Here is a 22,431-nt window from a genome sequence, read left to right as displayed (position 1 = left end):
GTAGACATCTGGTGGGAGGGTGTACCACATGGCGGGTGCCACTTCCGAGAAGGCTCTCCACCTGGTTCCCTGTAACTTGGCTTCTCACAGTGAGGGAACCACCAGAAAGGCCCTCGGCGCTGGACCTCAGTGTCCGGGTAGAGTGATGAGGGAGCATGCAGCTGTCCCAAACAGGGACCAATCCTGCAACCTAGGCATTACCGGCACCATACGCTGACCAGCTGAGCTATCCAGGATGATCCCTAAAGACCCGGAACAGCCTCACCCTGACCCCTGGAGAGGTCCAAGGTGATGTCTGAATCATTATCAGAGCCCAGGGATGATTTACCTGCAAGGAGGTGTAAGCATCATCCCTGCTCCGCTTTTTTCTGCCTCTGAAGACGCTTCCTTCTGGAAGAAGGCACCTGGGGCATCAGCAAGTCATCCTCTGCAGGAGAGGCAAGCTCTGGAGGCATCTGCAAAGGCCCTGTCATAGACTCCAAAAAGAAAAAACCTAAACAATGTGAGGAACAGGTGAAACCAATGCTTTGTGCACCATATGGGGACGCTATTCAGGCCAGAAACGCTGCCAGAGGCCATCAAATTATAGGGCCAAGCGGGCCAAGCCCTAGGATCACCTGCTAGGCCAGACATAAATGTTTCCAATGAGATAACAAACTTGAGGCAGCCCGCCGCCTGTCCAGGTACCCCTGCTTGCCCTTTAGAGGGAAGCACCTCCTCAAGAAACCCAAAGTTCTTTTTGGGAGCAATATCACAAATGGGCCAAACTACCCAGCAACAAAATAGTCCAAAAGGAGCAGCTTGTTTTGCTTTGTTATAACAATGGCTAAGTGGGGGATATGAACCCTGTCTCCCAGGTCCTAGTCCTGCACTCTAGCCACTAAGCCACAATGGCTCGTCTCTAAAATGGCAGTCGCCACTATCAGGGCAAAACAAACATGAAGAAAATAAACTTGTTCAGCAACAGCATAGTTAAAGAGCATACAAAGAGTGCTCATTGGAGGCACAGAGAGCCTCTGGCTCCACTCTGTCTGCCTAAGATATACATTAGCAACAAGTGAGCCTGCAAACAAACAGATAAATTCTTATAGAGAAAGAGAGTCACATGTCACAGTGACTTAACAATTACTGTACTGCTAACTGTAGCAGGCTAGGCTTGAATGATATGTGCAGGCCGAGCAGGCCGTGAAGGCCTCCCTGCTTCTGCTCTCTGCCTTTTATAGTCTCATTGCAATATTAAAGGAACTCAAAATAGTGCTCCCGCCCAAGGCTAGATTAAAACTTGGCCAACAGCACTGCACGCACCCAAAATAAAGCCAACCTATGGGGATACTATAAATGAAAGTGATTCCAGCTAAGCTGGGAACAGCCCTGACTAGCCCCACAATCAAACAGGCGAAAATGGGGAAAACCTCTTTGCAAAAGAAAGCCCCTAATGGGGGCTCTCTCCCTATTGGGAAAGGCAAGCCCAGGAGGATTATGCACAGGCAGCGCTCACAGTTACAGGGAGAATCTTCCCAAAGGGCAGGGTAAGGGGTGGGGTGGGAAATCAAACAGAAAAAAGGGGGGAAATTAAATTAATTAAGGGACTAGAGAAGACTAAAAAGAAGGGGAAAATAAAGAAATGTAACCAGACAATGAGAAGATCGCTCCACTGTCCTCCAGACGGTCCAAGTGCTCCAGGTGATCCGTTGCACACAGCAAAAGAGAAAGTAGAAGGCTGCATGCAGAGTATTTAAACCTTTTACCCCTCCCACCAAAATTGCAACATAACTTTTCCCCCAGCAACTCGGCAATCCAATCAATGCCCCCTGGCCATCTTGGAGAACTTACCCAGCAACAAAGGGGGTGGCTCAGTAGACCCCACCGCAACACGTGCTCTCCCTGAAGGAGAACACGCTTTCTCATTGCCTTACTATAGGTACTTAAAATACTACCCTTAAAACTGGGTGTTTTGTTTCACAGGCACATACCATTTATATATAATTTAAACTTCTAAGTTTAATGCAAATGAAATCATGAAGTGACTGCAAAGAAAATTTTCTGCAAATATGGACATGACTCATCCCTTTCTCTTTAGAAAAAGAGCAGCCTGTACATGCACAACTGGGCAGAAGTGGGCAGGCTTATTATGTGTGGGAAGTACATACTGGCCTCCCATAATGGGTAATGGCCAGTATATTGTGGAGCCCTTTCTGAAGGTTGGTAGGGAAGGTGGAAAAGAAACCATTTCCATTGAGCTTTATGGCAATCCTTTCACATGCATAGAACTGTTCAGTGTTCACCAAAAAAATGAGTGTACATGGTTGATGTCACTCTCTGGAATACGTGTGCACAAGAGGTGTTGGATTGGACAGCGGTTTGGTGACTGGGGTGGGGTGGGGAGAGCTGAAATAGCTTGTCTTCTAATAAATTAATGAACCAGAGGTGTAGGCTGTAGAACATTAGATGCAACAATGCATCACATTATGTTCTTTCTGTAACCAGGATCCCTAAGCAAATGGGAACTCAGCCAAAACCAGGTGTTAAATTATGTTCAATAAAAAAGATCAATAATGCTTCAGTTGTTGAATTATAATTGCAAACCACATTAACTGCTTCCTGTAACTAATGCAAATGCACACAGCCTCCTATATCACTTCTATAGTTCTCCCTTTCTCGGGAAACAAGACTATGGGGAAGATGAGTTTGTTGTTTAAAATACCACAAGCAACCTTTCAAATGCCATGTTTTCCAGTCATCACGTTAAAAACAAAAGCTAGCATAAATGCAGATGCTGTTAAATGTCCAAGTTGATGGTCATCTGGTTGAGACTGATGGGGGCTGTTGTCCAACAACATCAGGAGGGCTACTGGTTCCCTATCTGTGAATTGGAGCAAATGAGTAGAAAACTAGATATTATTATTATTATTATTATTATTATTATTACTACTACTACTACTACTACTACTACTACTACTTCTATACTGCCCTTCATCTGAAGTTCACAAGGTGGACTACAATATAAAAATGTGAAAATATATACCATAAAAACAAACACTCCCCCTCCTTTAAATGGCCATGGAATGTTTAATTAGCCAAAGGCCTTTAAGAAAAGGAATGTTTTTGCCAGTGCCAGATTTATGTATAAGCTAAACAAGCTATAGCTTAGGGCCCCACTCTCTTGGGGGCCCCAAATTTTTTTAAAGGAAAACAACTGGATGTAAATTTCCAAAATATAAGATAAAAAACAAATAAAATAAAACCTATATACAGCATCAGTGTGTTGTGTTGTGTAGGCTCCTATTTTTATGTGCAAATGGCTTTAGATACCTATTAGATCCATAAATTACCATATAGCATATATTCAACACAAAAAACAGCTACAATTTGTTTTTGCAAAGGACAACTGGACATATAAAGGGCCCCATTACCTTCAGTAGCTAAGGGCCTCATCAAACCTAAATCCAGCCCTGCCTGTCGCCTAAAGATATGTAACAAATTTCATTTCCAGAGGGTAAATATGCTGCATGAGAAATACTGAGGAGTTTAAGATAATTCAAAGATATTCCATTTTGACATTTTGAAGGTGGTGCAAGGAGCCCTTCAGTTTTAGCATTAGTAAAAGGTAAAGGGACCCCTGACCATTAGGTCCAGTCGTGGCTGACTATGGGGTTGCGGTGCTCATCTCACTTTACTGGCCGAGGGAGCCGGCGTACAGCTTCCGGGTCATGCGGCCAGCATGACTAAGCCGCTTCTGGCGAGCCAGAGCAGTGAACGGAAACACTGTTTACCTTCCCGCCAGAGCGGTACCTATTTATCTACTTGTACTTTTTGGTGTGCTTTCAAACTGCTAGGTTGGCAGGAGCTGGGACCGAGCAACGGGAGCTCACCCCGTCACGGGGATTCAAACCACTGACCTTCTGATCGGCAAGTCCTAGGCTCTGTGGTTTAACCCACAGGGCCACCCACGTCCCGTTTTAGCATTAGTACACCTCTACAAATTAGTAACCCATTAGTAATACTACAAATAAGTGGGCATCAGTAAAGATCAGCATCTCTGGGCATCTGTCAATGTTCACTTTTGAGAAGGACTTCCATTACTGCCACCCAAAGCCTTGCTTCTCTTTCTCCTTGCCCTCACTACCTGGTGCACTCCCCAGGCATATGGAGAGAGACATGAATGAAGAGAATCCCCCACTTGCCTCATGCTCTCTGTTTGGGTAGGTGTCCATAGCAATTGGTTGGGTGGCACTGGCAGGGTAGGGTAGCTCACCTGCCATCTCAAGTCTGAGCATTGCTTCCTTTTCCTGAGAGGGGAAAGGTAAGGCATGGGGAGCTCAGCAGGTGGCAAGTGCCCACCCACACTCCTCTGAGCTCTCTGCTACTGGTTGTGCAGACTAGGCCCATAGCAAGAGAGCCCAGTGAAGGAAGCTTTATGAGGAGCTTCAGCACAGGAAAATAATATTCAGTAAGGAGATTTAAGCAAGATGGGATGTGAACACTTTATTGTGGTTGGATCATATCCATTTCACCTTCACACACATGTGACAAGTTATCCACTTATTATGCAAGTCTGGGATGCATTGAGAAATTCAATCTTTGTGAACTATGATATCAACTGTCCTAATCTGTACTTCTTAGACCAATGCACACATTAGAAAGTCCACAATAGAAAGTGTCCTTTCATACTGCATCACGGTGTGCTATGCTGGTTTGACATCAACTGATAGGAAGTGCCTACAGAGGGTGGTGAATACAGCACAAGATATTATGGGCTGTCCCATGAATCCGCTGGATGACATCACGGAAGAACGTTGCCTCAAGAGAGTGAGGAAAATTCTCAGGGATGATTCACACCCTGGCTGGCACTTTCTTGATCTCCTGCCCTCGGGCAGAAGATGTAGAAACATGATTAGTCGCACCAACAGGGTAAAGAACAGCTTCTATCCATGGGCTGTTAGGCTGCTGAATGAAAAGATAACAACAGGGCAACTGACTTTCGGGTTTGGTGGGTGTGCATCAGTAAACGAGGGGAATTAAGACTAAGAGAGCTGAGTGGGGGGTGCTTGTGTAATCTCACTGTATACAGGTTGCACAAGTGACAATAAAGTATTTCAATTTCAGTTTCAATTATAATTTACCTATCCAGTGCCATTCATGCTTCCTGAATGTTCTGATGCAGTTCTTAGTTCAAAAAAAGGTATCAAAACAAACATTTTGAGAGAACACACATTCAAATGTGATTTTTTAGAAAAGGTAAATAGTTCACATACTAATGCAGAAAGTAGAAAGAAGAAAGCTTAGGGGTGAACAGATGTAAAAGTGACACGGTGATTTGCCCATCCCCAGCTGCAGTTCACAAAGGAGGAGCATGTGAATGAGTGAACCAGCCCAATGGTGAGGATTCAGCTGTCAAGTAATCAAATGTGAACTTGTGCCTGCATGCCAGCCCTCATCACACCAACCATGTGAAGGCATCCATTTGTAGTGTAGCATTTATCTTCATGTACCCTTACAGCTCAGTCTGTCATAGCACCGTAACTCTTTTGTATCTTTGGCAAAGGGAAGCCTTGAACAGCACGATTTGTTGAAAGACAGCTTTCAGTAGGACCATCTTAGAACATCCTGCAGAGTCCCTATTAGCGGTGAACTCTCACATATCCGATACAAGATATTATACATGCTTTTTTTCAAAGGGTTACAGGGCCATCTACACTTCAAAAGCAGGGCAGTGTGTTTAACTGTGACAGGGAGCATTTCATTTTTAACTGCTGACATAATTTGCTTTGCAGCCTAAAAGGGAACTTTATTCATGAGCCAGGCTTCTTCAGTTGAGTTCTGCTAGGGTTAAACTGTGTAATCATCTTCTCCCTGCTTAGTTCTTCTTGGGTCTTTTTTTCCCCTAGTCAGAATCTTGCAGCCCATGATTCTCTGAGTTTCCTGCATTTTGCCAGTCTATCACTCAATTTTAGATGATGCATGAGCTGACAGTTGGAATAAGGCGAATCCCTTTCACTTTCTTTACTGAGTCTCTTGAGTGTTGGTGGTGGGGGAGGGAATCTACCTTAGACCCTGCAGTTTCTCATTACATTTGTTTTCCAGTCTATTGGGCAAGGGAGGAGGTCTCACCCACAGTGGAAACTTAAATGTTAAACTTCAAAAAGGCTGTGCTGATGGCATTTGATGGCACTTCTGCTTATAGCCAACCCACCAACACACTATCAGCAGCACTGTTGTAAGTAACTGGTCACATCTGTAGTACACCTAGGGGTGTTCATTGACTCTGTACGTGCTCTGAATTACAAAGCATATCAAGGTGATGTGGGGAAAGTTCTCACATTTCCAAGTGAGTCAGATTGCAATGGTTAAAATGTCTTTTCAGGCAGATCAAGGAGTCACCAAGCTTCCAAGTGACTGTGTGGTTTTGGCTCCACACAAAAATACATGGCTATCCCCCCCCATCCCCAAAGAAAATTAAGCTGACTGGAGAAACACCTGAAATTCATGAGGGGAGAGGATCCCTTAGCCTGCCTGTTAACTTCTTGGCCAGGGTTATTGTACCATCTTGATACAGTCAAACCTTGGCCAGTTTTCCAGTGCTTCCTTAACAACTGTCATGTAGCAACCATAAGGAATATTACTAAATTGTTGTAAGGCACGTCCAAGTTAGTGTCAAAAATGTAAAGGCATTTTGATAGGAAGGTCTTAGTGAATAATTTTCTGAGGCCATTCCAATAAGAGTGATTTTGGGAGGGATGCTGAAGTAAAGAAACAAGGATTGTTCTTCATGTGGATTGTCACTCTCTTCTGAGCTTTCTTTGGCTGTGGAAGCAGGACAAAAGTTATAGAATTCAATTACTAGGATCAATCCTTGCATAGCATCATAGAATTGTGGAGTTGGAAGGTTCCCCTAGGGTCATCTAGTCCACCCCCACAATGAAGGAATCACAGCTAAAGCATCCATGACAGATGGCCATCCAACATCTGCTTAAAAACATCCAATTAAGGAAAATCCACTATTGATGCAGCCTAGAATAGCATTACCTTTTTTTGCGGCATCATACTTTTGACTCATGTTAAGTTTGTGGTCTACTAAGACCCCTAGATCCCTTTCCCATGTACTACTGGTAAGCCAGGTAACCCACATCTTATATTTGTGCAGCTGGTTCTTCCTGTAGAAGTGTGAAACTTTACATTTGGCTCTATTGAATTTCATTCTGTAGTTTGAGCACAGGTGTCCAATCTGTCATTTTGAATCCTGATTCTGTCTTCTGCAGCATTAGCTACACCTCGCAGTTTGGCATCATCTGCAGATTTGATGAGTATCCCCTAAATTCATTCATCCAAGTCATTTATAAAGATGTTGAACAACAACAGGCCCAGGACAGTACCCTGTGGCACCCCGCTTGTCACTTTCGTCCAGGATGATGAGGAACCATTAGTGAGCACTCTTTGAGTTCGGTCAGACAGACAGCTACAAATCCACCTAACAACTACATCATTCAGCCCAGATTTTACCAACTTCTCCACACAAGAACATCATGAGGGACTTGGTCAAAAGCCTTACTGATACACAATGCCCATGACATTCCTGAATGAAAGGTGGCCGACATCGTTCCCAAGCTTTCTTTTTATTAACAAACAATTAAAAATAATCTCTTCAATTAAGGTATTTTAGGGAGGAGGAGGCACAGAGGAAAAAAGCTATAGCTTTCCCAGTTTTTATAACAAAGGAAGCATCATTTAGCATGATAGCCACTGGACATTTTGTCTGACTTTAGGCAGGTTTCTTATCCAAGGACGTGCCCCTCTTCCCCCGGTTTCCTGACTGACCCCACAAAGTAGGGGAGGGAATGTACCTAGGGGAGTGAATAGTCAAGTCTGCCCATGAGGCAGACCTGCAGCTATTTTTCTGAATTTCAGCAGCCTTTTCTGAAATTCAGAAGCCTTCATCCCCTCAGATGGGGCAGCCAATCTTGAAGTTTGCATCCCATTATGGCAGAAAGTGGGAAAATTTAAGAGACTTTGCTTTTTTTGAAAACAGTCCACTCTTAGTCCCCCCCCCCAGCAACTCCTTTGTTTGCAAATTTCACCCACTTATGCAAAAAGTGGGGGTAGTTATAATTATTTTTAGATTGCCCGTTATAGACAAATGGAGTGAAACGGCTTTGGATTTAACAGAGCCTATTTGAACCCAAATAATGAATCAAATTGGATTGACACAGAGCAGATCTAAAACAGATTCGGCTGTGTTCAAATAGTACAGATACCAGATAAAAGGCGAACCTTGAGGTCACTGCACACACCTAGTAAATACAATTTCTGGAATCATTCTAAGGCACTTGTAAAGGCACACTTTAATAAACGCACCTTTGATGACCCCTGAAAATGTTTCTGCTTTTTGGTATCGTCACTGGTACATGGCCCAGCTCATAAAGGGAATTTATGAAGCTAAAGAATACTAAGAATTCTGTCTCGCTAGACTAAAAAGAAGGGATATTACTTTAGTCAGCCATCTCACTAATGGTGGCTCCTCTAGGAGATGAAACATTACAAGGGGTACTGCTAGTAATGAGATTGTGCACAGGTACCTAATGTTCTAGAACAGCCATTATGAAAAGCAAGTACATCACTGTTTCATTCTGTAGAGAGACTTCCTATTGTTGTATCTGTTGAAGACAAGTGTTAAACTTGGCATGAGATTAATTTTAGTTTGAAAAGTTCATGCCTACCCCTCCCAGATACGATACGGAAGTAGATGCTGAGCAGGTGTATTGTCTGAGAGACTCATGGACTTGAACCAGAAACACAAATCTGTGGCTGTAACCTACTCTGGTGAGCAACCACAGATTGTCATGCCCAGGCTTCTGAGTCCTGGAGGGACTGTGGTCTGTGTAACTGTCAGGCAGCATGAAGCCTCTGGGTTGGGTTGGCTTTCTGAAAATAGTATGAGCCTTGCCTTTTGTCTTGCCTAGTCAACAGAACAATATTCCTGTTGCACTCAGGGATCCTGTGCTGCACAACACATTCTTCAGGTCTAGATTTAAATATGGTTGTTCTTATTCTTGGTGGGGTATTAACAATGCGGGTGGAATACACTGGAACATTTGAATAAGGGTGTAAAAATCTGTAGCGTTACTTGGTTGTTAGGGCTCTTTTCCATGCACTGAATGACATTGCAGATGTTAGACATGAGAAGAGTCTAACTGCCGCCATTTTGTGAATTGAAAGTCATGTTTGCAGTGTATGTCTATGAGTATAAGCAGGGTTCCTGATTGCATGGAACCCTCCCTATGCATGGATGCATATTGCAAGTGTGAATGCATATTACAAGCACATGTTTCAATTTGTGGGTGACATAGCCACCTGCTATCTGCACATTCATTTCACACATGGAGAAGAGCCCTAATGACTGACCAGGGTTTAGGGCCAAGAATAATATGAGGGTCATGTTGTCAAGTTAACTTTGTGGTTCAGTCTGAGAACATCTCTAGATTTGCTGCTGGATTTGAACTTAAAGGCAATAGGATCATGAGGGATAAGGACCTGGAAGGTTAGTTTCATCAGTTTCAGCACAGACTAGACCAAGATTTCATTTCCGTTTCATTTATGAATTGCTTCCTGTGAAACATCCTGAAGTGATTAACAATGAAAACATCAATAAACATACCCACATACCCTCCAACATTTGTCCAGTGAAAAAAGAGACATCCAATTCCATAATAATTTTACTATTTATACCCCATACATCTGGCCGAGTTGCCCCAGCCACTCTGAGCAGCTTTCAGTATATAGAAAAACATAATAAAACATGAAACAGTAAAAAAACAACAACTTTCCTATAAAAGTTTGCCTTCAGACACCTCGGGGGTCGGATACCTCCATACCCTCCAACATTTCTTCAATGAGGAAAAGTGGGATATTCTGGGATAAAATCAGAAACTGGGATGGCTTCTCTAAATCAGGGACATCCCTGGAAAATAGGGACACTTGGAGGGTCTGTACTCACACAATTTCTTTTTTTTTTTATAATAATTTTTTATTACAGATTTTTATAACAACACAAACATATAGCAAATACATAAACAAACAAAAAACACAATCAAAACAAAAAACATGTACCATTTCATATCTTAGTTTCTTATACCTTTCTTCCCCGACTTCCTCATGCCTCCCTTTTCTGTATTCCAGGTTCTTATCAATTACTCAGCAAATCTTCCCTTGTTTTAGTTAAAATTCACACTAATCTTCCTTATTCTCCTTGTCTTAACCATTACTAATAGTAACCATTTACTTTCCAATCCAATATCATTCTAACTTTCATTAATTTTGTAATATTTCTTTAAATAGTCCTTGAACTTTTTCCAATCTTCTTGCGCTGCTTCTCTTCCCTGGTTTCGGATTCTGCTCGTCATTTCTGCCAAGCCCATGTAGTCTATCACCTTCATCTGCCATTCTTCCAGTGTGGGTAAGTCTTGCGTCTTCCAGTACTTCGTGTACTCACACAATTTCAAATCCAATACAAACACAGATGAGGATAAAAATCCCCATTTAATAGGCTGTTGAAAAAGGAGGGTATTCAATGGGTGCTGAAAAAACAATACAGACAATACAGCCTGATATATGTAAGTTACAAAGGGTAGGTGTCACCACACTCAGGGCCTTGATTCCTACACTGTACAGAACAGAAGTCACGAAGAAATGCCCTCTTTAAGCTCAGAATGCATCATGACCAAATCAGTAAAAGCTTAGAATTGCTACAGAGTGTGGCTAGTGAATTAAGAGACCATTGCACCCAGGTTCCAGTTACTATCTGGTAGAAAGGAAGGGAGCTGGAAATTTATCATTTTGCACCTGCCTATTTCAGTAGATTCTAGTGCACAAACATTACCTTTATGTCATATTTAATGGAGTTACACTGCTCTGAGAGCTCCTCCCTGACACAAAACATTTCACTCTGTGACTGATTCTTCCTGCTGGACTTTTCTCCCCCCACCCCAATATGCACGGAGTTGGTTTTGCTGCTGTTGTGGCACAGACCATATTTTAAGTTATTAATTTCTCAGCAGGGCTGGTCTGCCTGCCTCTCCTTTTCCACTTGAGCTTTAATTTCTTCCTGCAGATATTAAGCACAAATCCCAGATGACCCAATTCCCCAAAATGCCAGTGATTTGCGTACAGCTTTCTGCTGCAGCTCTAATTACCTGGCTGGCTGGGGTCTACCTTCCTCTTGAATTCAACGGGAAATCTCCCGAACCCTTGCAATAGCTCTGATCTCTCTTTTTAAATGACAATAGCTCAGGAACAGAACAGAGCGCAAAGAGACAAATGGTGCCTCGCTTTGATTCTGCCCCGCACCTTAGAAACAGCTGACCTGCCTTCATTTTTGCCGAAAATTCGTATCTTGCTCTGCTCTTAATGAAACAGGAGTTGCTTGACTCGGGAGAGGAGAGGAGATAAATTACATTTGGATGTGGGAGAATGGGGCTTGTTATTAACAGTGACTGTAATTTCACTCAGGTTATTATTGTGAGCTGGCTTTATGTTGCTAGGCAACAGCTTCATGTGGCCTCACTAGGAAACTTGGTGCTAGGTGGCACATAGGCTACTCATAGATTTCTTTGAGGCAAAGGCTCTATGGTTTGATAAATTTTCCAGCCATAATGCTGGGCAATTCTGGGCAATGTCCCCTAAATGCAACTTTTCTCAGACCACTGTCATTAGTGACATATTTTTGTGATAGGGTACAGGGGCAATAATTGGGGAAAGAAAAAGTTATGTTAGGTATTCATGTATTTAATAATTGTATTTGCCACATTTCAGGACAAAGCACCCTCAAGGCACTTTGGAAACATAATTGAAACTCACTCTCTATCTATCTATCTATCTATCTATCTATCTGTCTGTCTATCTATCTATCTATCTATCTATCTATCTATCTATCCACCCACCCACCCACCCACCCACCTATTTATCTATACCAACTGTTAACAAAATTGAAAACAACAGCAGTTTAAAGTAATATGTTTAGAAAAAGGAAAACACAATGTATGATGACCATAGGCACTAACTCCTATACATGGTCTCAAAGATCATGCTGTGGTCTAGGAACATGCTTTCCTGGCAGTAACTTTGTTGTTCATGATTGTTGGTGAGAATTAGGTTGTTGAAAAGGTACAGCATAAATTTCTCCTCTAATATTCCAAGATGAAAAGAAAGAAAGTTGTACAGGCAAGAAAGGCTTTTAAATATACAAAGAATCTCTGTGACAAGTCAGGTTTATTCAAACAACAAACACTGCAATATCCTTCACATACTGCAGTAATCACTCCTTCATGCTGATTTGTTATGAACTCTGGGCAAAATGATCCCCTGAAATTCTCCAGCCTATTCAGAGATCATTTCACCAAAAGATTCTCAGGAATGGAGTCACTATTGGCAATGGAAGAGCTTATTTTTAATCCTAAGGTTATTGCTTTGGCTCTGCTACTAATGGCTGTGTTTGTATCATGGCCACCATTTTGTATCCTCCACAATGCTCCAGACCTAGGGCCATTTTGGGTAATTCTTTTTGTGCTGCAGAGGAAAAGGCAGACCCCCCCCCAAAAAAAATAACCCCCACACACCTGGTGAAGGATAGTCTAGGAACTTTCATACTCTACAAAGATATTTTGTTGCACAGCAATGAAGGTTGAAAACTACCTTCCATTTGGACCTATAGAAGGTTGTTCTCAAAATTAATGCTAAAGTAGTTGTAACACATCGATAGCAGGGGACTGTTAACTTGTCTCTTCAAAGCTGTGATACCTTCTCCTGCATGTACCTTCTGCACCACAACTAGGCTTGAAAAAGTCATCCCACTAAAGAAAACATGTGGCATTTTTCTATCATAAAAGGCAGTGAAAATGGAATGGTAGCAGCCAATTTAGGTGGCCAGATAGGCTCGATACAGCCTACAAGCCACCGGTTCCTCACTCCTGATTCAATCATAATATTCACTGAAATTTTATTTGCTATAGTAGAAACAGGAGCAGTGCTTGGCTGCCAAGGACATTGAAGGATTCCTCAACTTTCCCTATTAACTGCAAGAAGTGTTTTGAGGAAATACTTTTATGGGTTCTCAGAGATCGGTACTTCCTGAAAATGTCATTCTGACTTCAGGAAACACACTTTTCAAAAGACAAAGATGTGGTAGCGTGAACCCACATGAATCAAACAATGATCTAATCTTATGTCCTTGGAAAGTTCATACTGCTCCCTCAATTCCTTGACCAAGAAAGCTGAGATTAAGGTCACTGTGCATGGGTTGAACTCTATTGTTTTTCAATATACTGTGTCTAAAATAAAGGTAACCGAAGAGCTGATTTTTCAATAAAGCTTAGATGTCCCTCAGGCTCTTTAAATACCTAGCAACTGTAATGCAATAAATGTATTAGAAAAACCAGAGGGGAAAGAAACTAGATTCCTTCAGACTTCATCAACATTTAATGGATGGGTATTTCATCGAAAGGCTTTCAAAACAAAGAGTAGATTTCTATAGCAAAGAGATATGGTTATAATGGCTGAGGCCACAACACCTAAGAAGACCGCTTCTTCTCTTATAATTGGAAGAAGGGACCATATTTGTTGTCCCACCTCCCTCAGAAACTCAGAGTGATGTTGGCCCAGGAAAGGGCATCTTCTGTGGCAGCCCCTAAATTGTGGAACTCCCTCCTCACAGTGGTGCACTGGCATCTTCATTATACAGCTTTTGGCGAATGCTGAAAAAACATTTATTTTTTCCTGGCTTTGGATATCTGAGACCCACCTTTGGGACCCACCTTATTTTTGTGATTGTAAGTTGTTTTAAAACATTTTTAACATTGTGTTTTTAATTGTTGTAAGGGTGGAATGAATGAATGAATGAATGAATGAATGAATGAATAAAATACACTGCCACTAAAGCTTCTCTCTAAAAGCAAGAGTCTGGTGTTAAAACAAAGTCCTACTTGTCCTGGAAGGTGTGTGGGTGTCCAGGAACAACATATGATAAACATACAATGTCTATACTGGCAACTAATAATGTAGTTGATATCATCTAAGATGCCCTTAAGAGCTAGGACCCAAAAGAGAGCAACACTGTCACTAGATCTTTTTGTGCTCCTGTTACATTGTGCACTATTTCACACAGATCAGTGTAAAGAGAGGTGGATTAAAATAGCCCAGTTTGCAGCACCCAATAGCAGTCTACTCTAAACCAGCCTAGCCTTCTCTGTTGGCTATGAATTACTGGAACCAGTTTGGTATTATAATACAAACATATATATAGTATGCTGTAATTGACCTGGTTACCTTTGTGTAGAAGGGTGCTGTAAAAATGAAATGAATTAATTTATAAGATTTCTTACCTGCCCTTGGCTGTAAGCTCCCAAGGCAGGTTACAGCAATATAATCATACTATTACCAACCAGGAAAACAGTTAATGGTTGGCACCCGTCTGTCTCAGGAGAAAATGGAGAAGTGCGCCTTTGGAGGTGACGCCAAACTGCTGTTAAGGTTACAGTGCCTGCTATGCCAGTAGAGACCAATACAGGAGAGACATGTTTTGTTGCAGCTGAGGCAGATGAAGGCATCCAATTGTGCTGCTACAGGTGTACCATGGCGTTTCTTCTTTCTGTGCTCCTCCCAGTGGTCATTCCTCCTCTGGTCACTGCTATGGTTGCACAATCTGACTGCCTGTCTCCAGGCACTGCAGTCATATGGCACATGGCAGTGTTAATGTTGCCAGCCGTCATGTCACATTTGCAGATATCTTTGTACAGTTATGCAGAGTTGGTCTGCCAATGGGGCTGCTGCCTGAAGCCAGCTCCCTGTGGAGCAGTTAACACTTAAACAGTTAATACAACTATAAAAACAAATAAAGCATTTCAGAACAAAAGCCTCACAATATAGATTATTATTTTTTAAATAGCATTTGCCTTGCATTTTTATTATACATAAACATAAATGCAAAATAAACAAGCAGGACAGTATATGTATGGTGGATGAAACGAAGAAAATATATCTATAAAGGCACAATAACATCTGAAACAGAACGCTATCTTGAGTTCCAAATCAAAGCCTTCAGTAATACACATTTAGACATTTTCCATTTCAGTGTCAATTAAACAATTATACTTAATGTTCCCCGTACTTCTAAGTGTGGTGGAGCCACCAGGAGAGTCCCCCTTATGTTCTAGTAGATAACTCTACAGGGTTCCCCTCCTTTTTTTAATGCAAAGAAAACAAATATCTATAATTTTATATAGGACAATCAGGCAGAACTAGTTGAAGAATTTTGACATCTCAATCCTGAAAGCATTTACTCAAAAGTAAGCTTCACTCAAATCACTTGAGGTATAAATGTGACATCTCATTCTCTGTATGTTACCTCCAGCAGAAAACAAATACATTTTCAAAAGGAGGAAGCTGCCACCAGTCTGAGGTGAAAAACATTAAGTTGTCAACTGAATGCATCTCTCAACTGTCAGCCTTCATCAGAGCCTGGCTCTTTTCAGTTTCCAGGTTAGTCATCTTAGAATTTGGCACAAAAAAAGTTAGAAACAAAAACAGCCTATATCCCTTGAAAAGCCACAAGCCAGAAACAGTAAATGAAAAAGTTGTCTGTGGCGTGGGTGCCCTGAAGCCATGACAGCTGGCTGGGTACTAAAAGAAAAAGAAAAAGAAACAGTTCAATGTGAGTTCTTGTTTCATTAATGTGATATGTGTGTAGACCACCTAGCGATCTGTAGTAGCCTTAATTTAAGCTCCACATACAGCTCGTATCTTGGTTATAAAAAAAGATCTGTGTTACAATTAAAAATTGATTGTTATGAAACTACCCTTTATTGAGAAAAATGGACAATCAAAACAAGCAAGGCTTCCTCTTATTATAGGCCCATGAGTGGTGTGGAGGAAGTGGATAGAGGGTTTTTCTTCCTCTCTCTTACACCCAAGATCCTCCAGTGAAGTCAAATGCTAGGGAATTCAGGATTTTTAAAAAAGGAAATACTTCTTCACACAGCACATAGTAAAACTATGGAATGTGCTACCACAAGATGCAGTGCTAGGATGTATTTAAAGGGGGATTAGATAATGGAGACTAATCACAATGGTTGCACACTACATCCAGGTCCAGAGATAAAGGTAAAGGTAAAGGGACCCCTGACCATTAGGTCCAGTCGTGGCCGACTCTGGGGTTGCAGCGCTCATCTCGCTTTATTGGCCGAGGGAGCCGGCGTACAGCTTCCGGGTCATGTGGCCAGCATGACGAAGCCGCTTTTGGTGAACCAGAGCAGCGCACGGAAACGCCGTTTACCTTACCTATTTATCTACTTGCACTTTGACGTGCTTTCGAACTGCTAGGTTGGCAGGAGCAGGGACCGAGCAACGGGAGCTCACCCCGTCACGGGGATTTGAACCGCCGACCTTCTGATTGGCAAGTCCTAGGCTCTGTGGTTTAGACTACAGTGCCACCTGTGTCCCTTGGTCCAGAGGTAGCATGTCTCCAAATATTAGTTGCTGGGAAACAAATGCACAAGAGGACTCTTGCTTCCCACAAGCATCTGGTTGGCCACTGTGGGAAACAGGAAGCTGAACTAGATAGGCCCTTGGTCTGATCTAATACTGTTCTTCGTATCCATTCTGATGCTGCTGGGATCATCTTGTGTTCTTAGACAAATATGTAACCTCATGTAGTGTAGTTCATATGGCACATGTGAGGAATCTGGGGTCCTTCAGGTATTGTTGAAGTCCAGCTTCCCTCATCCCTGATCATTGGCCATGCTGGCTGCGGCTGATGGGAGTTGGACTCCAATAATAACTGGAGGACAACAGGTTCCCCATCCCTGTCCTACTGGATGCATTAAGCACATGTATTTTTGCTCCTTGTTGTAGCGATTCTGAGGAGATGATGGGATAGTTATGATGAGATTGTGACAATTGGCTGATGAACTTCAGGCAAGAAGCAGCTTTCAAAAAGAGAAAAGAGACAACAGGTGGTATTCAGCTAACTTCTACTCAGAGTATATCTGTTTAAATGAACGAATGACAAAGCTAGATTCATTGTTTTCTATGGCACTATTCTGAGTAAAACTTAGTTGAATAGCACCCATTTTTCTTTCTTTACAGTATTGCCTTTGATTTCAAGGTAATGCTATGTAGCCAGTCAGATTTGGCTACATGGTGACATCAGGAAACTAAGTCAAAGATAGGACAGCATCTCTAGAACTGCTTTCCCATCAAACTTTTGAGAATCAAAAGAGGATGGTATTTGGTGTAGCCCTAGTTAATACAGGGATTGGAAGAGCAGATAAATTGCTGAGGCTGGCCCAGGTGTGTGAAAGAAGAACTGGAAAAATCTTATTGATCTCTTTAATTGACATGCCTTCTAAGAGGAAGAATCAAAACTTTCAGTCTTTAAGACACTGACAAAAGGTAATTAAGAAGAACTTGAATTGACTAGGAAAGGAAGTTAACTTTATAGATCTATTACGATTTCACTGTCTCTCATTAGACCATCTTTTCTCTTTAACTTTTCAAAGACTCTTCTCTTTCATGCTGCCTTATGATATTCCATACCCACTCTGTTCATACTTACATGTCTTTCTGCAGTTAAAAATATTAATTCTCCCCAAGTATGCTTCTTCTTCGTCTTCAAGCAAGCAAATAAAAGCAGTTCAGTTTCAATTCTGTTTCAGAACTTTGTTCTAAAGTAGTGACAAATCACTTTGTCAGCACCACCTTCTTTTAATAAAAATATGTTAACCAGTTTTATCAGTTGGAAATAAATAACAATTCAAGAGCAGCCAGCATAGACTCAAATCAAGAATTAATATAGGTCTGTAACCCAATAACATCCAGAACATGCTGCCTCTATATTTAATCATTTAATCATCAGCCTATATGTTTTCTCAATGGTCTGTTTAAAAATGAACTATGCTAGGTCATTTATAACAGTTACTGGGAATCACAAACGAGGAGAGCACTACCTGCTTGCAAGCTTCTTGTAGACATTTGGTTGACCACTGAAAGAACAAGATGCTGGTCTAGATGGGCCTTTGGCCTGATACAGAAGGGCTTTTCTGAAGTGCTTATGAACTGAAATAGAATGTCAGTTGATCCACATGATTATAACAAAGAAACCTGGAAAGTTTCTTTGTTACTGGTACTGAGTAGATCCCAGTACCTCTTAACCAGAAGCCTTTACAAAACTCACAATGCAATTCAATATATGTCTACTCAAAGGTAAGCCCCACTGAGTTATTTTCCTGGGACTTACTGCAGGTGAGCATGAATAGGATTGCAACCTTAGGGTTATATCCAATTGTGTCCCTTCATTGAAGTGGAAACTTCTGTGAGCAGAAAGTGGGGAAGGTCAAATTTGCACCTCTGCTGCTGTTTCAAAGTGTCTCCCAACCTGTGAGGCAGATATTGATAAGTGTAGGGGGCTGCAAAGGGCATGGAAAATAAGCAAAAAATGCTTTCAGTGCTGCCCTCAAGTCCCACTTTTGGCAGGGATCAGTTACACTCAGAAGTTTCAGTGTTTAATTCAAGACCTGTTGGATTCAGGCACACTCCTGAGTGTCCTGTTGGGATTTCCTGAGACCTTCCTTTGTAGCATAGCTAGAACTCATGCCAAGTGAGGGTTGTATAATAGGGAAGGCCCATCACTCAATGGTACATCATATCATCATATCATTACAACAACATAGTTGATTATAATATAACAAATTTATTCAAATAGATGTGGCAGAATGTGATTATCCCCACAGAAAATTCACATATCTATGTTGTTTCCAGGATTTCAGTCAAAGGGACATGCGAATTATAAATAATGTTGGATAACAAGGAGGCTGTGATTGCAAAGCTTCAGAAACAGTGAAAGGCTTATGTGTCATTTCCACAAAACAGACAAGTCACGGCCATACTGGTGCCAATTGCTCTATGAGAGCTAATTGATACTGGGGAATATGGAGGACTTTGCTTGCCATCATCTTATTGGGGCCAGGATGTTGTTGCTCACTGGAGTGGCCAGTTTTAGCTAGACTTTAGAAAGCAAGGATGATGCAGCTGCTACACTTCACCTTGTCACCTTGGCTGGGGAACTCTGCAAAATAGCAGATGGTCCTGAATTTGCAGCCATGAATCACTGTCAACAGCTTGTCTCTTCAGACTGTCTACAGTACAAAGAGCTGCTGAAGCCTTCCGTGATATTTCCATTATGATTAATGTCACTGATCTCTAGTGTTGATTCTGATATAGTATTGATTATTAAAATTATTGTCTTGATTATTGAGAAAGGAATAACGGGGAAAGAAAATCAGAGTGATTCAAAGTGTGGTAAAGATTTCTGTCATCATCTCTGATAGGAGACAGAGCAAGGATAAATCAGTATCATGCTTTCATTAAAACTTCATACAGTTTCAGGAGTTTACAATAAAAAGTATAGCTATTTAAAAGTTGTTATTAACAGGTTTGAATGCTTTTAAATATAATATAAATGTGACCTTTCGAATGGCAAACTGTGAATCCAACTGATGAGAGAGCAAGAGTGAGGGAGGTCGTTGTCTCATAAAAAACAAGCCCATTTTTTAAAAAAAATCATCAAAGAAACCACTAATTAAAAATGTAGGTATACCAACTAAGGCATGTCAACAAGGGTGATCTACAACACCTTCCATTCTCAGTGATTGTTGGACACTTGGGACAAACGTTTTTGCATTGCATTGATGCTAACAGGCTGATGTACAAATGCCCATGGAAAAGAATCACATGGGTCATGACAGCCATTCAGAAAATAGCAAAGAGGGCAACTGAGGCTGAGGACAGTGAGGTCAAATAAAAAGAATGGCTTCAGGAAATAAGGCACAAAAAGGGGACTCAACTTTATCAAAGCAATGTGAACATTCAACAAGGCAACTACTTTTTCAATAACCTTTGCAGCTATAGTGTGAAACAAGTGAATACTTAGCATAGCTCTAAACTTTCTGTCTGGTGTTTAAGCAATGGAAGCATTTTAAGCACCCAGCTCAAAAGCCTGTTCTGTCATTGACTTTATCCACTGTATGTTTGAAGAACCAAGTGGCTTCAATGCCAAGGGGTTGTTTGTTTGTTTGTTTGTGTTGTTGGAATGACCAGTGATTTCACTGATATTGGGTGCAGTCTAGGAACAGAAGTAACCATTGGTATTATTCACCCGACTTTAGTTTTAACTTCTTCCTTCTGTGTTCTCTAACTTTCCTTTCTTTTGTGTTTTTCATGAAAGTGACATAATAATGTTAAATGTTGTTTATTCTCCCTATTTTTGTCAGAATAATGTCAGGAATGTTGTAATCACATGTTTCTGATGATAGGATTATCCCCACCTAGGTTCCAGAAGTCATTTTTTTAAAAAAATATTTTTTATTAAGGATTTTCTTGTTTTACAGAAGTGTAGTGCCTCGTATTTTTTCTTCTTCTTCCATGTAACATTTTTACAAATCCGTTTCATTTGTTGAGGCATTAGGGGGAGAAGAAAAAAGAAAGAAAAAAGAAAGGGGGGGTGGAGAGAGGGAAGATGGATGGGGGTGGGGTGGGGTCGCGGTGTTTCTATTATGTTTAATGTATGTAGAGTTTGGTGTCAGCGTTGCTTGTGTTGTTCACTTGTGTTCCTTTGGTGGTGAGAGAGGTTGGGGTTGGCCTAGGGTGTGATTGTTTGCTTGTGATTGGCTGTGGTGATCTTTGTTTTCGTGTGTGAGTGAGGTGTGTGTGTGTTTTGGATCAGGTTAGCCATATTGATTTGTATGCTGTTGGTGGATTATTGTCATTGTCCTGTTGGGTTGTGTATGTGATAAAGGGGAGCCATACCGGGGTGAAGGCATCTTCTTCTGTTTGTCCCCGTGTCAGTTTCAGTTTATTAGTTAATTTTTCTAGTAGGGCTGTTTCCCATACTATTTGGTACCATTGGTCCATGCTTACTCCTGACAGGTCTCTCCAGTGTCTGGTTATGGTGTTTCTGGCTGCTGAGAGCAGGTGGCCAGAAGTCATTTTAAAGAGCTTTTTCAAGGAGCACATTTGTAACTTGACAGGTGGTTCTTCAAAAGCACATTCATACTCCCAGTTGGTATCTTCAAGCTTAGTAGTTATGCCTTCTGAAATAATAGGTGTCAGCCAACACATAAAAAATGTTTTTGAAACTTTGAGGGCACTTTCAATGATTGACTTCTTTTTTTGTTCCAGAATTTCCAATGCACCTTGGTTTCTGTAATTAAATGTCTTATGAAACGTCTTTATTTCTTGAACAGAATATTATTTCACATCATGAAATTGGCTTCAGATCAGCTGAGCTATGTAGCAAGAGAATTTTTTCCTAGGGCCAAATCTATGGAGCAAGTATGGCTGGAGTCAGATGGTGAGTTAATGGTGAATGGGCAAGTAAAATTGCAAAATATGCAACAAACCTTCACTGCCTTGTCTGTGTTCCTAGCAATCAGAACAAGTTGACACCGTATAGGCTGCAATAGTGTGGTATTATTCAATGCAAGCACATACCTAACTTTTTATAGAAACCAGTTCATAATGCCTAGTCTCTATCAAAACCTGGAAGAATTGCCTTTTCATGTCACACAATTATAGAAATCTGATTAAGGTAAGAGATTTGGGACTAATTCTGTAGCGAGTAGATCTACTGCTACAATTTTGATTATTTAGAATTTGAATAGTATGAAGAATATCACAGGTCTCAAAGCCAGCAATATGGGCTGCCAGCTGCCATCACTTATTTTGATTGGGGTGGGTATGCATTTCTTCATCATTTTCACATACAGCACAAATACAAACACAAACTGGACTCCTTCCAGCAATTTTTCATTTCCTCTTCCAAAACTTGATGAAACTCCTTCAATACTCGTATCAGGGAAAGGGAACTTGAGTTTTTGTTGCCAAGGAACTAGACCAATACACCCTTCAACCTGATCTGGTTGCACATCACTAGCTAGTTGGTTAGACTATGAGTGTGGATACATATCTGAATTGCACACCCCATTGCAAGTCTTATGGTGGGTATGAACCACTAGATGTTCTCCTCCACATTGATTTACTTTCAGTATAATGTATATCCAAATGCACACCCTCATATGAGATTATGCAGGATTGCAGTGAGAATCTAGCTGTGCAGCACTAGTGGGTAATGAAACCACCAGATTACCATAGCAAGACAGTTACATGGCACAGCAGTTTTGGCCCAATTGCTTGGTTGCATTTCATCTTCCTAAATTCAGAGCAATGGGAGGGCTTTTTTTCCCCCCTCACCTGCTATATCACCAGGTCTGAAGCTGATAGAATTTGTTCACTGTGCAAAGTTAGGAGAAGCTGTTCAGGAACTAAGGCTGAAAAAAATACATGAATTGTGTGAAAGAATAGGAATCCCATCGCACCCTTTTACACTTTTTA

Source organism: Podarcis raffonei, chromosome 1 (genome assembly GCF_027172205.1).
Source record: "Podarcis raffonei isolate rPodRaf1 chromosome 1, rPodRaf1.pri, whole genome shotgun sequence".
In the NCBI taxonomy this organism is placed as follows: Eukaryota; Metazoa; Chordata; class Lepidosauria; order Squamata; family Lacertidae; genus Podarcis; species Podarcis raffonei.
This window is presented reverse-complemented; position numbering follows the sequence as displayed.